The sequence below is a fragment of the Colobus angolensis genome, unplaced genomic scaffold (genome assembly GCF_000951035.1).
Source record: "Colobus angolensis palliatus isolate OR3802 unplaced genomic scaffold, Cang.pa_1.0 Scaffold5, whole genome shotgun sequence".
Classification (NCBI taxonomy): Eukaryota; Metazoa; Chordata; class Mammalia; order Primates; family Cercopithecidae; genus Colobus; species Colobus angolensis.
The window spans coordinates 11,931,848-11,946,189 of NW_012118487.1; the positions used below are offsets into that span (position 1 = coordinate 11,931,848).

General features: G+C 34.2%; 1 protein-coding gene across 6 annotated transcripts in view; it reads left to right on the forward strand.

The window, feature by feature from the left end:
- The window catches only part of GPM6A (glycoprotein M6A), a 370,267-nt gene that overhangs the window by 255,199 nt on the left and 100,726 nt on the right, over nucleotides 1-14,342 (forward strand). The window lies entirely within an intron of this gene.

A 14,342-nucleotide genomic window follows, 5' to 3' on the forward strand; every position in this document is an offset into this window, starting at 1 on the left:
AAAAAAAAAAAAAAAAAAAAAGGAATAGGTTCACTTAGAATAATGATTAGAGGATATTTTTAACAGAATGCAGTTGGGGAATCTGATCTTTATGTACAAAATGAAATGGTTGTTTTTACAAATCTTTGGGAACACTGCACATAGGCCAAGTGTGAAACAGCAGGACCTGGAGGACGTAGTTAGACCATAAAGCACACAGAAGGCATAGATGATGTGGGGGCATCTTTTCCATTCTCTGACAACTCATGTTGGCCTTCAGTTGTGGGGAAGTAGTCATAAAATAGTTCTCAGAAGGATGTCTACAGAGGACCTCACACCCTGATTATCATGACATTTTATGTAAATGTAAAAAAGTAAGGGTGGTTTGATGACATCAATCACTTTTTACATATGCATTCCTCGTAAGTGGTGTCATGCAGAAATGTGTGGTTATAGGGGTTGAGATAAAATGTTATGCTCTACATTTGGTATTTGAGCAGAGAAAAGAAACATATCAAAAATGTAAGTTACATAAATGATACCAAAGAACATATTAACATACATTTTAAAGCTATCTTCTGTATGTTTTAAAGTTAAATATGACATTTATTTATACATGCAGATGTCATCTTATTTTATTATGCTTAACTTAATAGACTTTGCAGATAGTGCATTTTTTATAAATTGAAGGTTTGTGGCAACTGTGTCCAGCAAGTCTGTTAACACCATTTTTCCAACAGCTCACTGTTGACATGTGCTCACTTCATGTCTTGGTGTTACATTTGATATTTCTCACAATATTTCAAACTTTTTCATTATTATTATATTTGTGACAGTGATTTGTGATCAGTGATTGTTGAAGCTATTAGGTTAATGCAAAAGTTATTGCAGTTTTTGCCATTAGTTTTCTTTTTTGACCTCAGGTGATCCACCCGCCTTGGTCTCTTAGGTGTTGGGATTACAGGTGTGAGCCACCGCGCCTGGCCCAAAGTGAGGCTATTTCTAAACCAAAGCATGGACCTTGAGGCTCATAAAGGTAATGATGTCTAGGGGCCCAGACTTTAATGTGTACTGGAGCACTCTTAGATTGAAAAGTAGTACTTTTGCACCAATCTAATACTACGTTGTTTTAAGGTGCCATAAACTGTGCTCTTATAAGACAGCAAACTTAATCAACAGAAGTTGTATGTGTTCTCACTGCTCCAGCCATTTTCCTATCTGACTCCCAAAGAGAGGCTATAACTTTCTTCATTTCTATGAAGGTTGATTGAGGTGGGGTGAAGTTGAAGCAGAGAAGATGCTAACAGATCTTGGTTCATGAGGTTTAAGAAAAGAAGCCATTTCCATAAAAATTGTAAGGTGAAGCAGCAAGTACTAATGTAGAAACTGCAGCAGGTTATCCAGAAGATCTAGCTAAGATCATTGATGAAGGTGTCTCCACTAAACAATGGATTTTCAATAGACAAAACATCCTTATATTGGAAGATGTCCTGTAGGACTTTCATAGCTGTAGAGGAGAAGTCAATGCCTGGCTTCAAAGTTTCAAAGGACAGGCTGACTCTCTTGTTAGGGACTAATGCAGCTGGTAACTTTAACGTTTGTTTATCACTCCAAAAATTTTAAGGCCCTGAATTATGCTGAATCTACTCTGCCTATGCTCTATAAATAGAATAACAAAGCCTGAGTGACAGCACATCTGTTTATGGCATGGTTTACTGAATATTTTAAGCCCACTGTTGGCACCTACTGCTCAGAAAAAAAATGATTTACTTAAAAATATTACTGCTCACTGACAATGTACTTTGTAACCCAAGTGCTCTGATGGAGAGTACAAGGCAATTAATGTTGTTTTCATGCCTGCTAATACAACGTCCACTTTGAAACCCATGGATCAAGGATTAATTTCAACTTTCAAACCTTGTTACTTAAGAAATACGTTTTGTGCAGCTGTAGTTGCCATAGATAGAGATTTCTCTCAGGCATCCAGGCAAGTCAGTTAAAAACTCTCCAGGAAGTATTCACCAATCTAGGTGCCATTAAGAATATTCATTATTCACGGGGAGAGGTCAAAACATCGACATTAACATGACTTTGGAAGAAGCTGATTCCAACCCTCGTGGATGACTTTGAGGGGTTCAAGACTTCAGGGTAGGAAGTAACTGCAGATGTAGAGGAAAGAACAAGAGAACTGAATCAGAAATGGAGCCTGAAGATGTGAATGAATTGCTATAATCCCACAATAAAATTTGAATGGATGAAGAGTTGCTTCTTCTGAATGAAAAAAAGTTTTCTTGAGGCAGAATCTACTCTTAGTAAAGATATTGTAAAAATTTAGAATATTACATAAATTTAATTGATAAAGCAGCAGCAGGGTTTGAGAGGATTGACTCCAATTTTGAAAGAAGTTTGATGGGTAAAATGCTATCAAACAGTATCACATGCTACAGAGAAATCCTTTGTGAAAGGAATAATCAATATGGCAAACTTCACTGTTGTCTTATTTTAAGAAATTGACACAGCCACCCTAACCTTCAGCAGCCACCACCCTGATCTGTTAGCAGCAGTGAACTCCGAAGCAAGCCCCTCCACCAGCAAAAAGATTAAGACTTGCTGAAGGCTCAGATGATTGCTAGCAGTTTTTAGGAAAGATTTTAAAATTAAAGTTTATACATTGTTTTTTAGACATAATGCTATTCCATATTTTATAGACTACAGTATAGTGTAAACATAACTTATATTCACTGAGAATTCAAAAAATATGAGTGTGACTCACTTTATTACAATATTCACATTATTGTGATGGGCTGGAATGGAACCCACAATATCTTGGAATATGTTTGAAAGATATTTAGAGATATTTAAAGCACAATTCATACTACTATATATATATATATATATATATAAAACAGTATTTCTGTATTTCATACTCCCTCATAATGATGTAATATTTAATTCAGTCTTATACTTATTATGACACCAATGAAAAATACTATGTTCTATATGTTCTAGGATTCCTTTCTTTTTTCTTTTTCTTCTTTTTTTTTTGGAGATGGAGTCTTGCTCTGTCGCCAGGCTGGAGTTGAAGTGCAGTGACGCAATCTCGACCCACTGCAACTTCCGCCTCCTGGGTTCAAGCAATTCTCCTGCCTCAGCCTCCCAAGTAGCTGGGATTATAGGCACGTGCCACCACACCCAGCTAATTTTTGTATTTTTAGTAGAGACAGGGTTTCACCGTGTTGGCCAGGATGGTCTCGATCTCCTGACCTCATGATCCACCTGCCTCGGCCTCCCAAAGTGCTTGGATTACAGGCATGAGCCACCGTGCTGGCCTCGGTTTCTTTCTTTAAAAATATATTTGAGTATTTCAGTGTGTGCATGACAAGAGATTTAGACTCTCTTCTTAATGGGTTACAGTTTTCCAAATTATAGTACTTGCAAGTCATCACACAAAGCAACAAGTTTCACTTCCCAATTTTTATTTCTGTTAGTGTATTGATAATCCATACATATAAACACACATCAGTTTGTTAAGCCTGAATTCTCCTGATGTCTAATATTTAAGGTTTTCATAAGATAGCCTTAATTATCGTCTAGTTGATCTAAGAAACTCTTTGTTTTTTTAAGACCAAATCAGATTTGGCATAGGTTTAGAAATATAAAGTCAAAGTTCTTGGATGAAAATGAGTATATAAAGGATCCATTCTCTAAAGGGTAGAGATGTTTTTGATCTACCCATTTTGGGTATGAGGAGCTTGATTCTAATTATAATGGGTTATACACTTCAGAAACTTACCTATAAGAATTCCAAATGTCATTTTTTGCTGCAGATTTTGATCTTTAAATTTAAAGAATTAGATTTTAAATCTGATCTTTTAAGAGACCAAACAAAGGCTTGGTGTAGAATAATTGAATTCATGATTTTGTACATTTATATACATGCTAATGTATACACAACCTAAGATGTGCAAAATAAGTTAACTTCATAACTTTTAATAGTTTTTTACTACAGAAATAACAAAACTGCTAGTCAAGAGGAGCTGCAGAAAGTGATTCTACAGTACCCCGTTTAGATCACGTTTTTTTTTTTTTTCATAATGCTTTCCCCATCACACACTAATTCTCTCCCTTTTAGCAATCTAGAATGCATACTTTCTGAATCGGAATGTATGGTTTTAGGGGAAAGCTGTTGTTCCTATGAATTACATGGAAATTTAGCCTCTTTGTCTGGAAGTGCTCAGAATGTCCATTTTCAGTTTAGCAGATGATGAATTCATTTTCTTTTATTTATTCTTGTCACTCATTCTAAGGTCCTAATGAGAACCCTGGTCATCTTTGGTTTGGGCTATTAAAGGTGACACCTTATTTCTTTGCCCAAAAACTTGTCCCAGCTTAAATCCATCATTCACACTACAAGCAGTGTGATCTCTCTAAAATACAAATCTGAATATGCCACTCTGAGAAAATAAAACTCATACTTGTTCACATGACCAAGTCCTCCCAACTTGGCCCCCATCTCCTTCTCCAGCCTCAGATAACATTTTTTCTTACTTTGCAACGTACACCTTGGTAATATCAGTGGTGATGTTATTTCTCTCCCCACAGCATGTTGAGTATTTTGTGTGTTTGGTTATTTTGCACTCTCTGCCAATCTTATCTTTCCATAGTTGAGTGATTCTTATGCATCCTAGGAATAATTATAATGTTCTCGTTATGAGGATTTCTGTGAACCACACATTTGTATCATCCTGGATGGAAGACTCGGCAGCCTCCCTGCCAAGTACACTAGGTCTTTTGAGGCAGGGATTTGCTCTCATTCATCTGCGTTCTTCTAGCATCCAGCCCAGTGCTTGGCACATGGTGGGCAACAAATGTTTGTTTAACTGAACAGAACAAAGCTCATGTTTTTTATCTTTCTCATTTGCTAATTTGCAAATTAAACATGCAAAGTAAGTACAATGGCAGCTGTAGCCGACTCACATATGGAGGAACCGGCCCAAGAAAACACTTTCATCTGCTAAATTTTTCACTGAAATTTGTTAAGCTACTGCAGAATAACATTCTCAGATCTCCAAAATGAACCCAATGCCTATAGTCTCAGACCATGTTTAAAAAGTGGACACTTAATGTATGTCAGGATAGCAGATTTACATTTAGTGCATGAATACTTTGTGTATGTTGTAAAAAAATCTAGTTATTTCATGTTTTTTTCTGATTTTTTATCATAATACTCTCAGGGTATTTCTTTCTTATCTTCATCTTTATGGTTTCTGCAGTAGATAAGACAGTGTCACAAAAAGGAAAACAATTTGCACTTCCTTTCAGAGAAAAAGAATATTGAAAAGACGAATTGAGGACCTGGCAAATTGCTTACTTTTCTGTCCTTTTTCTTTTTATTAGGTTTAACAATTTATATTTCCTGCAATAGATACACACAATTCCTACCCATTCCTCCTCAGCCCCCCTGATACTTCCAGCACAAATTAGAAAGTGATATTAGAACGCTGGACCCAGAAGCAGGAGATGTATTTTAATTTCAGAGAAAAAGATTTCTTTCTACTAGAGTGTTTTGTATTGATGGACAGCTAACATTTAAGGTTTCAATGTTTATCTGCTAGGGAAAAGTGAGTGGCAGACAAACTAAAATCTTTTGAGTACATGGTATGTACCAGGGACCTTTGAAGGCTTTTATATGTGTTATTATTTTTTCTTCCCAAACTCCAGAAAGTTAATGATTTTGGGCAATTTTTTTTAAAATATAAAAATCTAAAGGAACTAATCCAATATTAATGTCTTAAAAATAGTGTTAGATATTTTTAAATTTTGAGTTTTAAATTTTTATATTATATTGATTGTCCATCTTATTTTTATTATTCTCTTTCTTCTAATTTCTTAAGGTAGATGCTTAGATCATTGACTGGTAGTCTTTCTTATTTTAAAATTTATGCATTTATGACTATGAATTTCCCTGGAACACAGATTTAGTACACATCAGAGGTTTGGAGCTATGCCCTTTTTTAGTATTATTTAATTCAAAATGCATTCTAATTTTCTTTTTGATTTCTTTTTGACCCATAAGTGATTTGGAAATATATGGCTTAAATTGAACACATTTGGATATTCCCCGTCCTTTTAAAAATTTTATTTGTAACTTAATTCCACTTTGGTGAGGAAATATTGCATATTTCAAGCATTTTGACATTTGTTGAGACTTACTTTATTACTTACTCCATGGCCTATTTTGGTAAATATTCTGTGTGCATTTGGTAAGAATGTATATTCTGTAACTTGTGGTTGCAGTTGTAAATGAATGTCAATTTGGTCAGTTTGTTAATCATTTTGTTCATCTCTTCTGTGGTCTTCTTGACCTTTTGGGTTTTTTCATTCTATTGGATATTGATGTACATCTGCTCAACTCTTCAACTATGACTTTACATTTGTTCATTTTCCTTTCAATTCTGTCAGTTATTACAGTATATACTTGATGTTGTTTAATTAGGTGCCTACAAATTTAAAATTGTTCTTTCTCTTGAATTAAGCCTGTCAATGAAATGCCCTTCTTCATTTTTAGCAATCATTTTTGTCTTAATATTTACTTTGATATCAGAATACTCACAGAATTTTCTAGTGTTTAGTATTTGTAAAAGTTGTTTTTTCATTTTTTTCAGACACATTTATCTTTTAATTGAAGTATTTAGTACAGTTACATTTAGTTTAATTAATAATAATTGAGGTCAATACCTACCTTTTTAGTCTTTACTTGTATTTTTCTTGTATGGTTTTCATTTTTTTGTTCTTGTAACTTGTTTGGATTACTTGTATCTTTTGTATTTCCTCTTTATTAGTTTGTTAGTATTAATTCCTTCTTAAAATTTTCTTAGTGGTTCCCCAAGACATCACAACGTGAATTTTTAAGTTATTTGAATTGACTTTGAATAAAATGTACTAATTTCCACACTTTATACTGGAATCTACACTGCTTTAACTCTGTCTTCCTGCCTCATCATGAACTACTATGGACATTTATTTTAATTGTACTTATATTTTGAACCACATAAGTTGTTTTTTTAATCAGTGTTAATCTAAATTTAGCCCTTCTGAGGCTTTTCATTTTCCCTTTCTTGTCCTTCTTTCTGGCATTATTTTCCATTTATGTTTTTCATTCTAAAGAAAAAAAGAATCTTTATTTTGTTTTCTTTATTTCTGCTCTTGTTCTTGCAAAATATTTTCTTTTAGCACTTGAAATAATTATTATTATTTTCTTTTTTTCTTTTTGTGGTGAATGGGGTCTTACAATGTTGCCCAGGCAAGTATCAAATTCCTGGTCTCAAGTTATCCTCCCACCTCTGCCTACCTAAGTGTTGGGATTACAGACATGAGCCACCATGCCGGGCTAAATAATTAATTATTTAAGGCAATCATGTCTTTGACTTTCATTGTTCATATTCTCAACATATTTAGGGCTCTCCTTGATTCTCTTCTCTTCAGGACCTTGGCCCCTCATGTCAAGTGTGCTTTGATTTCTCTTAGAAATCACATCTGCTCTTGTGTATGTTCTAGTATATAGCTAGCTTTGAAATTCCTGAAATTGTTTTCTGCAGGAAATTTATTCTAAGAAACAGTTTTTGTACGGAATGTGAAAAACCCAATAACTGAGCCTTAAATGTGCATGACTCTAAATGTCCATTTTCTAATGTGTACTTGTGTATTCTTTCCTGAATAACAGAGTTTGTTAATACAGTGAAATTCAATACAAAGAGGATGAAATAAAGTAAGAAAAAGTAAACAGTATAATTCAGTTATTGGTAATGCACATTTTGAAAAGTCACTGATAAGCCCATGTATTATTGATCTATTCTGTATATGGCATCTCAGTCTCATAAATGCTGCTGGGTAATTAGTTTACATTTTAAGCAGGTGAGCCATTTTGCAAACTGGTCTAATCCATGATGTAATAGAGAATTCATAGCTACTCTAGATCAGAACAATCCACCATAAAGGAGAAGGAATTATTTTACATTTTGGATGATATAGCTTAGGAATCAGAATAGACTTCCTGTCCCACACTGTAATATAAGTATTTGGGTACTAACTTAGGGAAATAATTACCCTTTCAATTTCATCCACTGATGAAGAAAAGTTTAATCCTTTTTTTCTCCCAAATATTTTATTTTCAAAAACTTTCTAAATAATTTTATGTAAAATAATGGATATAGAATATTTTTATCAGTTGGTTCCATAAACACATTTAATTTTAGTTAGAATAATTTAATTCTTACCTTTAACTCTCATTTTTTCTCCTTTCCCTAAATGTGTAGCTCCAACTCTAAGTTACCCTTGATTGCAAGATCTGTCATTAATTTACCAAAACATTTTCAAGGAGAAAAGAAGACATTTTGCTCTAAATTATACAATAATTATAAGACATCCCAGAAACATTAAATTGTGAAAAAACACATTATGAAATTGAGAAATTATGGAATATAATAGTGCCAACTAAATGCTAATTACCATGCTAAGCAGTGAAGACAAGCAGATAAATGAGACATATATCCTGGGTTGCAAGAGTCTACAATCTAGGTTAATCATTAACTGTGCAAACCCATAAGTATAAGTGTGAAGTTTGTTGATAGAAATATAAAGTAGTGTGTGGAACTGATTTATCTGGTAAATTTTAAGGAGTTTGGTATGTTTTGATACCCCACAAGAGCCTGACAGAAGATAAGGTGTTAGATATAGCCTGATAATGAAGGATCGTGCATTCTCTGTGAAGATATTTTGGGATGTCTTCCATTAGCAATTATATCCTCAGATACATACATTAAAACTAAGAATGGTGGCAATATGAAAAATCTACTAGAAGAGATCCATCAGTTTTGTGGTTATAATAAATGCAGAAGATTCTTAATGCACTGAATTAAGATGGTAGGGATGAAGAGGTAGAATAGACAATGGTTTTAAAAGAAATTCATGAAATTCAAATAAACAGAGCCTAATAACTAGGGATAGGAAAGATAGAAAGAAAAGGGAAACGTCTCATATTTCTTATGTGTGGTATTGTGTTTCTAAATTGAGTGGTTGTTGAGCCCTATCAGCTTTTACAAGGTAATGCAAAAATAAGTCATTTTTGATTATGCTGAATTTGAGGTGCTTGTGAATATGTTGGAGAACCAGTTAGACAGTTCTGATTCTTAGGAGACAATCTGTACTACAGAGGAATTTGAAAAATATAAGCCTGTAATTTTCAAAATCATGATAATGGGCACGATTACAGAGAAAAGGGATGCAACGTATATTTTTGAACACCAGAACTCGGATAACGTTAGCAGCTGGATCTTTATGCACTGATCTACCCAGACCTTCATGGAATATATTTACTGGTGGCATTCAGAGCCCGGCTTTTAAAATGCCTTTCATCCATTTTCTTTAGTGTTACTTCAAATGCTCCCCTTTTAGTTTATCTTAGATGCTCTTTATATTTTGCAACTTTTTGTGAGAACCACAAGCATCAAATAATCTCTCCTAAAAACTAAAAGAGGTAAACTCAATAATAATAAAATGAAAGAAAAATATTTTCTAATCTAGTAACTATTCATCTCGCCACATGATATACACATGAAGCAAATTTTACCTACCTCCAATCTATTTTCAGGGCTCAAAATATATCACTATTAAGATATATTCCATTAGTTTTTTTTTCTGTTGGGAGGCACTCATGGGAAGATACTGGAAGAAAATAGAAAATGAGAGATTTTTCCCCACTGAAAAAGTCTACAATGACACTTGCTGGTCTTTAACATTAGGTTCCGCAAATGAATTACTTTTAATGGTTGTAAATAATAATGTTAGGTTATTTAAATTGTATTCATAATTTGCATGTAATGCTGATTCTTCCTAAATTTAAATAAATACAAGTTATCATCCAAAATATCATCCCGTTATCTGCTATATGGTGACAGAAAACGTTCTGAGTTAACTTTCCACGTACTTTCATTTTTATCATATAGCTAGTAATTTTAATACAATTTCTATATTGGACTACATGTATTTTCAAATGGAATATGACTTCAGTGCTTGTGATTTTTTGAGTATGTAATTAAATCAAGTGGGACAAAACATGTATAATATGCTAGCCTAAATTTAATACTTATTTCTTCATAATTCCTTAATATTTAACTAAGCTAGCTTTAAAAAATAGTTTTAGAGACAATATTTTCTATGTATTTGTATTAGAAAAGTATTGGTCAAATGTACTATTTTAAAGTCATTTTTGAAGGTTTTTTATATTTTCTGTTTCCCAGAATATGTTTATGTAATTTTCACTTTTGTGCAATAGTATGATCATCGTCAAAACTCTTATTTTTTATGAAACTAAAACAAAAATAATTTGATAATTCCTAAAAGTTAACTTCTTAATATATAAAGCTAAATTAGCATTTTTCAGAAAAAAATCTTACAAAATCATGGTGGCTCAGCACATTCAGAGAAGCCAAATGACTCAGCATTCTAATGGGTCATCAAAATATTTTCAAAATGTCACTTTTCCCCCCAAACCTTAAGAATTTGAGGTTTGCTATTATAGAATAATTTACTCATAAAAATGTGACTCATCAATGGAATTTATTAAGAAAAAAGTCTGTATGTTTACAAAACAGCTCAGGCATTCTACCAATCTTTACATTTTTATATGTAGAGAATTTTCCTAACACATATAGTTAGTAACTTTCAACAACACTTAATTTTTGATCATTATTAACTCTCAAATTGGGAATTACCAGTATTAAGCTACAGGCGTTAGTCATGTGTAGGCTTAGAAAGAACATTTGTTTCTAGCAATAGAGACTTCTGTTTTTGGTGGAAAATATGGCAGATTTCATGTCTGAAACCTGTTAGAAACAACTTCCATCTATAGGTATTTGAAAAAAATGCATCTAATTTATTATTATTGATGATTGAATTTATATCTCTTTGGCAAAAATACACATGCCAGATGACTAAATGACCTAACATGAGATTTTGGGAGAAGAATGGGGTAAATAGAATGACAAACATAACAATTTTTAAAATTCAGGCGAAGAACTTAATGAGAACAATTAGGAACTTATTCTGTCAAATGAAAACTAAAATAAAGTATCTTCTATTCAACACCTTGTCAGCCACAGCTGTAGTTTTCTTTAATGCTTGCTTTAGACTTATACCAAATGCTCGCTGGTTTCTTAGAACACAATATGACCACCTCCACAAATTATGTCAGTTTTATACTTAAATGTTTTTTTTCATGAAAGCAAAGACTACTAGCCTTCAAAACTAAGCTGTGAGTTTTAAAAACTGAGGTTTTAAAATTCTGCCTGATATCCACGCCACCGATACTTTGTATATCTCAAGAAAATAGCAGATGGTGTGTAGGGAGGGTGGAGTGCAGCATGCATCTAAAATGAAAACTCATGGAATTTGTTGGACTTAATCAAATTATCTACACATTAAATTACTTACAGTATGAACACATTGCTCCTTTTGAAATTGAGAATTATATTTTTAAAAATTATCTTTGCGTGTTGTTTATCAAAGGTTAGAGATTTTTTAAATTTCTATAAAAATATTTTTAATCCTCAAATCACTGAACATTTCGTCTCTGAGCCCTCTATTTCTCCCATGCATTTTGATGCCCTTTTCTCTGCCTCCCTACCTAACTCACCCAGAGATACTATGAAGTATACGGATGAGTTGAGTCCTTTGCTTGCCAATTTAATGTCTGTATTTAGTTTGCTTGGGATGGTTTTAAGAAAACATATTGAGAATATTTTCTCAAATTAGTACCACCAAGAGAAGCAAAATTGTAGTACTGACCATAAGGCATACTGACATTTTCTGAAGAGTTCTGCATGATTGGCCACAGTGAGCAGTGAACAAAGTAGCTTTATTTTGATGTTAGATGGCTGACATGCTTTGAACGTTTATCCCTCCAAATTTCATGTTGAAAAGTAATCCCCAGCATTAGAAGTGGGACCAGCCAGGCGCGGTAGCTCATGTCTGTAATCCCAGCACATTGGGAGGCTGAGGCAGGCAAATCACCTGAGGGCAAGAGTTCGAGACCAGCCTGGCCAACATGGTGAAACCCCGTCTCTACTAAATATACAAAATTTAGCCAGGCAAAGTCGCATGTGACTGTGGTCTCAGCTATTTGGGAGGCTGAGGCAGGAGAATCGCTTGAATCCAGGAGGTGTAGGTTGCAGTGAGCCAAGATTGCACCATTGCACTCCAACCTGGGCAACAAGAACGAAACTACGCTTCAAAAAAGAAAAAAAAAAAAGAAAAAAGAAAAAGTGGGACCTAGTGGGAGGTGTTTAGATGACCTCATCTCATGGGAGTGAATCCCTCATGAATGACTTAGTGCCCTCCCCAAGGTAATTTGTGAATTCTTGCTCTATTAGTTCATACAATAGCTGGTGTTTAAAATGAGCCTGGTACCTTTCTTGTTCCTTCTCTTACCTTACGATACATCTGCTCCCCTTCATCCTCCACCATGACTCAGATTTTCCTAAGGCCTCACTTGAAGAAGATTCCGGTACCATGCTTGTATGACCTGCAGAATAATGAGCCACATAAACCTCTTTTCCTTATAGATTGCCCAGTTTCAGGAATTCCTTTATAGCAATGCAAAACGGACAAATACAGTGACCAAGAGGTGCTTGGGTTTTGAGTGTTCAAAAGCAGAAAACTTCTTTCACTTCACACCGTGTTCTGTAAATGGTGGGTGCCCAAGAGAATTCCACTATTGACATGTCCAGGCTAGAGTACTATAAAAAACAGGAATATAGTAAATATATAAACCAGTAACATAGTAATTTATTATCATTGCCAAGTATTATGCACTGTACATAATTGTTTGTAATATACTTTTATGCTACTGGTGGTCCAATAGGGTTGTTTACGCCAGCATCACCACAAATATGTGACTAATGCATTGTGCTATGACATTATAATGCCTATGACGTCACTAGGTGATAGAAAATTTTCAGCTACATTATAATCTTATGGGTCCACAGTCATATATGCTGTCTCTTGGTGACTAAAATATGCCAGTAAGCATCCTTGTTAAAATAAATCTGAAGACTATATTTCACTAGAAATTTTTAATCAGTAAATTTAGCTATTTTGGGATATTATATTTGTTTCAACAATGTAAAGTCAATATTATTGAGAACAAAAATGATTACCTTCTTTGTGGAGTATTGTAATTATTTTCAAATTTTTTTAAAAGAAAACCTTGATATTGATAATATTTTGTGCACCAGGAGAAAATAACTTGGTAATGAGATGGTCATGCTTTAAAACAGGTGGCATGGATCCTCAGAAGTGAAGACTCTACATTAGTTTATTTGCATTTTTATACATGACTCCTTCTAAGAGTCCTTTCTACAATAAAACATTGTTTTTATGCCACGTGCTATGGGTCATGCCTGTAATCCCAGTGTTTTGGAAGGATGAAGTAGGAGGATTGCTTGAGGCCAGGAGTTCCAGACCAGCCTGAACAACATAGCGAGACCCCATCTCTACACATAGAGAAAAAAATAGGCATGGTGGTGCATGCCTGTGGCTAATTGGAAGGCTGAGGTTGGAGGATCCCTTGAGCTCAAAAGTTCAAGACTGCAGTGAGCTATGATTGCCCCACTGCATTCCAGCCTGGGCAACAGAGTGAGAACCTGTTTCTAAAAAATATAAATAAATAAAAATAAAAGAAAACATTCTTTTAGTCTCACAGACCTTGTGGATGAAACCTAATTTAGAAAGGTTTGTGACTGCCCTTATATTTTCAAGTAGGTCTGTTTCTAAATGACTCTATACATATGATGTTTATCTTCCAAATCCATTTGTGTTTTAAGATTCATAACTAGGCTGGGCACAGCAGTTCACACCTGTAATGCCAGCACTTTGGGAGGTCGAGGAGGGTGGATCATGAGGCCAGGAGTTCAAGACCAGCCTGACCAACATGGTGAAACTCAGTCTCTACTAAAAATACAAAAAAAAAAATTATTTTGGGCATGGTGGCATGCATCTGTAATCCCAGCTACTCAGGAGGCTGAGGCAGGAGAATCGCTTGAACCCTTGAAGCGGAGGTTGCAGTGAGCTGAGATCACACCAGTGCACTCCAGCCTGGATGACAGAGCAAGACTCTGTCTCAAAAAAAAAAAAAAAAAAAATTCATAAATAACTCTGATGGTTGTTTGTAATAGAGGCTCATAATTTGTATTCTACTTTTGATTAAGGATTTTATTTGTGAAAAAAAATTTACAGTGATATCATCTGTGCATTCATTACATTTCACAGCCTGATTAGTGTATTTGTCCCTCTCAGAGACTAAGAAT